The sequence below is a fragment of the Mus musculus genome, chromosome 7, assembly GCF_000001635.26.
Source record: "Mus musculus strain C57BL/6J chromosome 7, GRCm38.p6 C57BL/6J".
Taxonomy (NCBI): Eukaryota; Metazoa; Chordata; class Mammalia; order Rodentia; family Muridae; genus Mus; species Mus musculus.
Genome location: NC_000073.6, coordinates 48,347,735 through 48,354,862, shown reverse-complemented (window position 1 = coordinate 48,354,862; position 7,128 = coordinate 48,347,735).

The following is a 7,128-nucleotide window of genomic DNA, read 5'->3' as shown; positions in this document are numbered from 1 at the left end:
TTATTTTGGGTTGGAAGTCGATTTTGTTAGATATTAGAATGGCTACTCCAGCTTGTTTCTTCATACCATTTGCTTGGAAAATTGTTTTCCAGCCTTTCATTCTGAGGTAGTGTCTATCTTTTTCTCTGAGATGAGTTTCCTGTAAGCAGCAAAATGTTGGGTCTTATTTGTTTAGCCAGTTTGTTAGTCTATGTCTTTTTATTGGGGAGTTGAGTCCATTGATATTAAGAGATATTAAGGAAAAGTAATTTTTGCTTCCTGTTATTTTTGTTGTTAGAGTTGGCATTCTGTTCTTGTGGCTGTCTTCTTTTAGTTTTGTTGAGGGATTATCTTCTTGTTTATTCTAGGGCGTGGTTCCCGTCCTTGTATTGGTTTTTTTTTTTCTGTTATTATCCTTTGAAGGGCTGGATTCGTGGAGAGATAATGGGTGAATTTGGTTTTGTCGTGGAATACTTTGGTTTCTCCATCTATGGTAATTGAGAGTTTGACTAGGTATAGTAGCCTGGGTTGGCATTTGTGTTCTCTTTAGTGTCTGTATAACGTCTGTCCAGGCTCTTCTGGCTTTCATAGTCTCTGGTGAAAAATCTGGTGTAATTCTGATAGGCCTGCCTTTATATGTTACGTGACCATTTTCCCTTACTGCTTTTAGTATCCTATCTTTATTTAGTGCATTTGTTGTTCTGATTATTATGTGTCGGGAGGAATTTCTTTTCTGGTCCAGTCTATTTGGAGTTCTGTAGGCTTCTTGTATGTTCATGGGCATCTCTTACTTTAGATTTGGGAAGTTTTCTTCAATAATTTTGTTGAAGATGTTTGCTGGTCCATTGAGTTGAAAATCTTCATTCTCATCCACTCCTATTATCCGTAGGTTTGGTCTTCTCATTGTGTCCTGGATTTCCTGGATGTTTTGATTTAGGATCTTTTTGCATTTTCCATTTTCTTTGATTGTTGTGCAGATGTTCTCTATGGAATCTTCTGCACCTGAGATTCTCTCTTCCATCTCTTGTATTCTGTTGCTGATGCTGGCATCTATGGTTCCAGATTTCTTTCCTAGGTTTTCTATCTCCAGCATTGCCTCACTTTGGGTTTTCTTTATTGTGTCTACTTCCCTTTTTCGGTCTAGTATGGTTTTGTTCATTTCTATCACCTGTTTGGATGTGTTTTCCTGTTTTTCTATAAGGACTTCTTCCTGTTTGGTTGTGTTTTCCTGTTTTTCTTTAAGGACTTGTAACTCTTTAGCAGTGTTCTCCTGTATTTCTTTAAGTGAATTATTAAAGTCCTTCTTTATGTCCTCTACCATCATCATGAGATATGCTTTTAAATCCAGGTCTACCTTTTCAGGTGTGTTAGGGTGACATGGACTGGGCAAAGTGGGTGTTCTGGGGTCTGATGATGGTGAGTGGTCCTGGTTTCTGCTAGTAAGACTCTTACGTTTACCTTTCGCCATCTAGCAATCTCTGGAGTTAGTTGTTATAGTTGTCTTTGTTTAGAGATTGTTCCTCTGGTGAATTTGTTACCCTCTATGAGCAGACATGGGAGACTAGCTCTCTCCTCTGAGTTTCAGTGGTCAGAGCAGTCTCTGCAGGCAAGCTCTTCTCTTTCAGGGAAGGTGCACAGTTATCTGGTGTTTGGACCTCCTCCTGGCTGAAGATGAAGGCCCAATACAGGATCTTTCCCAGAAGCTGTGTTGCTTTGGCTAGGAAGGTGGCTGGTTGTCTGGAGCCAAAAATGGCGCTGCCTCAGAAGGTCTCTGGCTCTCGCCTGTCCAAGAAACTGCTGGCCTCTGTATTCCACACCCTCACCCATGCAGCCTGCCCTCCGCAGAGTCCCGGAACCAAGGTGGCTCCCACGGAGCCTTAGGCAGAAACCTCTCGGGCCAGGCGGACCCCTGTGCTCTCACCAGGAAGGTGGCTGGTTGTCTGGAGCCGAAGATGGCACCATCTCAGAAGCTCTCTGGCTCTCGCCTGTCCCAGAAACTGCTGGCTTCTGTATTCCACACCCTCACCCGTGCAGCCTGCCCTCTGCGGAGTCCTGGAACCCTTCAGTGATTTTTCTGTGTGTACAAAAATAGCATCGATATTTTCTTTATATACATTTAAAATGCTATCCCAAAAGTCCCCTATAAACTTCCCACACTGTGATCCCCTACCCACCCACTCCCAATTTTTGGACTTGGCATTCCCCTGTACTGAGTCATATAATGTTTGCAATACCAATGGGCCTCTCTTCCCAGCAGTGATGGCTGACTAGGCCATCTTCTGCTGCATATGCAGCTAGAGACACCAGCTCTGGGGGTATGGATTAGTTCATATTGTTGTTCCACCTTTATGGTTGCAAACTCCTTCAGCTCCTGATGTGCTTTCTCTAGCTTCTCCATTGGGGTTCTTGTGTTCCATCTTATAGATGACTGTGAGCATCCACTTCTGTATTTGCCAGTCACTGGCATAGCCTCATATGAGACAGCTATACCAACATCCCTTCAGCAAAATCTTGCTGGCATATGCAATAGTGTCGGTGTTTGGTGACTGATTATGTTATGGATCCCTGGGTGGGGTAGTCTCTGGATAGTCCATCCTTTCGTCTTAGCTCCGAGCTTTGTCTCTGTAACTCTTTTCATGGGTATTTTGTTCCCTATTCTAAGGAGGAATGAAGTATCCACCAGTTGGTGTTCCCTCTTCTTCATTTTTTTGCGTTTTGCAAATTGTATCTTGAGTATTCTAAATTTCTGGGCTAATATCCATTTATCAGTGAGTGCATATCTAATGACTTCTTTTGTGATTGGATTACCTCACTAAGGATGATATCCTCCAGATACATCCATTTGACCAAAAATTTCATAAATTCATTGTTTTTAATAGCTGAGTAGTAGTCCATTGTGTAAATGTATCGTAGGCTATAGGCTTTTTATTGAGAGGTGATGCTTTAATGCAATGCCTGAGAAATTATCCCTAGAGGCTGGAGTTATCAGCATTTCAAGTTCTGCTACTGCAGAAAACTCAACCTCAAATGAATCAAAGACCTCAGCATAATGCCAAATCCACTGAATCTGACAGAAGATAAAGTGTAGAATAGTGTTGAAATCATTGGCACAGGAAAAGTCTTCCTGAACAGAACAATGATAGCACAGGCACTATGAACAACACATTAATAAATAAACCCCATGAAGCCAGGCAGTGGTGATTCATGCCTTTAATCCCAGCATTTAGGAGCAGGCGGATTTCTGAGTTTGAGACAATTCCAGGCTACAGAGTGAGTTCCAAGACATCCAGGGCTATATAGAGAAACCCTGTCTTGAAAAACCAAAAGCAAAGCAAAGCAAAGCAAAGTAAACCAAACCAAAGGAAACCAAACCAAAGGAAACAAACCAAAGTAAACCAAACCAAACAAAACCTACCAAAACAACAAACAAACAAACAAAAGTAAAAACAAACAAACAAACAAAACCCATGAAACTGAAAGCTTTTGTAGAGTAGGAAGATGAGAATAGATCTACCTAAACAACCAGCTCTACCATTCTTGCCCATATACCCTCAAGTACTGTACATCCTACTGCAGAGACACTTGTTCATTCCTGTTCATTGTTGCTCTGTTTATGATAGTCTGAAATTAGGAAAGGCCCAGATGTCCATTGATGAATGAATCGATAAAGAAAATGCATAATATTTACACAATGGAATATTAGTCAGCTGATTAAAAAGTCATGGAATTCACAAATAAATGGATCATGCTAGCTACAGAAAATCCTTCTGAGTGAGACAGTCTCTTCCGCGCGCCCAACTGGCCAGGAAGAACGACGCTGTAACAGGATCCTTCTGCACACGTTTATTCAGTCCTGTTTCTTCTTGTTTATATCTCCCTTGTATATATCTCCCGTGTTTATATCTCCCCCAAACCCTGGGCCTCTCACTCTTAAATACTCTCAGTTCCCATCCACGCACAGCAGGCCATGCCACCTTACCAGGCATGCAGCTTCAGCTAATCAGGGCAGCAGGGGCATATCTCCATCAAAATGGATTCACCGGTATCTTGGTACACCTGCGCAGCTCTCAAGATGTTTGTGGCTTATATAAGGAAGTCAGGTGCAAGTCATACGACTTAGCTGCAGTCCCTGGCGCCTTTGGGACTGCTACCACACCCGCTCCTCACATCGCCCCCTTTTTTCTTTTTTGGCAGAGAGAATGTCTGTAGATAGCCCCCCGCAGCCATGCCCCTTACCTGTCCTTGGGAGACAAACAGCATTGGTTTGATCCCTGTCTTAGGTTGGTGACATGCCCAGGGAGTCTTATCACTGACTACCTCTCTATCATGCCAAGCCACACCTGGGGAGATTGTGATTTGCTTTCGGCAGGTGCATCAAAAGGCCAGGATGTTGATTAATCTATGGCCAGATCTTAATTGCTGCAAGCAAGCCTCATGGGTGAAGGTAGAGGTCTGATCCCCAGTGTGCAAGCATAGGGGCCCTACACAAAACCATCCCTTGGGCTGAACACCCAGAGAGGTTTTGGCCAGCTCCCGTGTAGTTTTTCCTGGGGGAAGGGAACTAGGACACTGAACCTTCATGCAATCAGACATGCCTTCCACAGGATGACAACAGCAAGCTATCCTCTGTGCAGTGCTTAGCCTTGCCCCCCACAGCATAACGCAGCATAATTTCTTTTAGAGCGGCAAACAGCATCTGAGGAGATTGTCCCGCCTCCACTGCAGCAAAAGCCTACGCTACCATGGTGAAAGTGTGGGCCCGCACACTCTGCACCTAACACATGTGCCAAACACACACACACATTATAACAAGCATACATCCCAGGGCTCTCATCCCCACTCATCTTCTCTGAAGCAAGGGATAGATAGCCAGAGGGGCTATCTCTTTAAGGGGAGTTCAGGGATCAAAAAGGTATGGAAAAACTTGAACGTCATGTCGAGCTGGTATTGGCTTCTGGAACACCGAAAGGATCTCCCATCTCGCTCCTCACAACAGTCCATAACCAAAATAAGAAATGTGGTGTATGCTCACTTACTTGAGCATATTAGATGTTAAAGATTTGATAAGTTGGTTACAATCTGTGTACCTACAAAGTATAGGTATAGGTAAGGGATCAGGTGTGTGTGGATGATCTCCTCAAGAAGAGGAAATAGAATGTATAGTTATGGATTGATGAGTAGGGGGTTGCAAGCAGAAGGTTGAAAATGAGAGGTAAGGGGGTATTATGAGGAGAGATAGCTAGCCTAAGGGTAGAGAAGGTTAAAAATGAGAGGTAATGGGGAGTATTATGCAGAGGGACAGGTAACCTAAGGGCCATTTGAAGGCTCATATTGAAGTCTGAAACTGTAGAAACTTCTTTTTTAAAGAAATACATACATGAAAACATTTTAAATGAAATTACTAAATATCATGAGAGACAAAGTCCCAACTAGACATAGCTTGCTAGCCAATGAAACCTTCAGTGTCAAGAATAGTATGTATACGTCAGTTCTTGGCAAAAGGAAAACCTCTCTAAACTATTGGTTGCTCTTCATAAACTGATGGTAAGTTGTAACCTCCCCAGCCTTGAGCAGGCCAAGCAGACCTTGAACATTTGCCATGACAGGCCTTATTGACCTGGATAGAGACATCTGCTTTTGATGCAATTGCAAGTTTTCATGGGTACTCAGTTGATTTGGCTTCTGTGCTGACCTTACTCTGCAACAGACTCTAGCTGAAGCAGGGGATGTGTTTTGTGGTTTTTCCCTTTATAAATGCAGTGCTTTTTATTAAACTTAGTCTTGATCATAATCTTGTCTTGGCATCATTCTTCTCTTGGCCCCACACTCTTTTCATTTCCAGCTCTCCATTCAGATGTACCCTGTTAGTCATCTAGCTTCTGGATGGGTACAGTACGTTCCTATGGCTGAAGACAACACCTGTATAATTCACTGAACAAGGAGAAGTCAAGCTGGTACCTACCTATTGCCTTTCCCAGTAATGATTCATGTTCATGGTACTGGAAGATACTCGGCACACTGCCAGGGGAAAAAGAGAAACACTAACTGTTGAACTGACATGTGCAGCTCAATAAAATAGAATTACTCATGTAAACTTGATATCTGTAGGTGAACTACAGCTGCAGCCTTCAGAGAAGAAGAGGAGTGTCTAATGTAGAGTCTGGGGAGAGCAAGAGATAAAATGAGCAATGAGCACACATGTCCACTATAACTAAATTAAGGGACCCAGTACATCACATGGACATCAGGTCCTTACTAAATATGGAGCCTTTTCCTACTTCAGGACAGTACATGGTCTTCTTTGGGGCCTGAGGATACCAAATAAAATAGTCTCTTCTGTAATTCTGTTCCTACTCTAAGAACCAGAAGTCCATTTGAGGGTCAAATAGTGGCCTCCTGATTCTAGGAATCTCAAAGCTGCTCTTTCTAATGATATTACCTTCTAGAGGAAGGAAGGAGGTTCTTATGACTCTCTGAACAGCTAAGGCTGTGTGGAGAATAGCATTTATTTATTTATTTATTTATTTATTTATTTATTTATTTATTTATTTATTTATTTAGTAAACACTGCCTCCTTTGAAGTCCCTCCTCACAAAGTCCATTCCCCATCTTCCCCCCACCCCCATTCTCCTCTGATAGGTGAGTCCCTCTGGATATCCCCTCAACCTGGTATATCATGTCTCTGCAGGACTAGGCACATTCTTTCCCACTGAGGCCAGAAAAGGCAGTCCTGTTGGGGAACAGAAACCACAATCATGCTTTAGGGGAGAGACTCCACTCCAGGTGTTGGGGACCTACATGGAAAAGGAGCTGCACATCTGCTACATATATGCTGGGGACCTCAGTGCACTTGTATATGCTCTTTGGCTGGTGGATCAGCATCTCAGAGCTCCCAGGAGTCCAGGTTAGTTGACCATGTTGGTCTATCTATGGGGTTCCTATCCTGTCAGGGAGTTTCAATCCTACCCCAACTTTTCCTTAAGTACCATGACCTAAGTCCAATGTTTGGCTATGAGTATCTTTATCTATTTCTGTCAGCTGCCGGGTAGAATCTCTAAGAGGGCAGATATCCTAGACTCCTGTCTGCAATCATAAAAGAATATCATGAATAGTGTCAGAGATTGGTGCTTGCCCATGGGATTGGTCTCA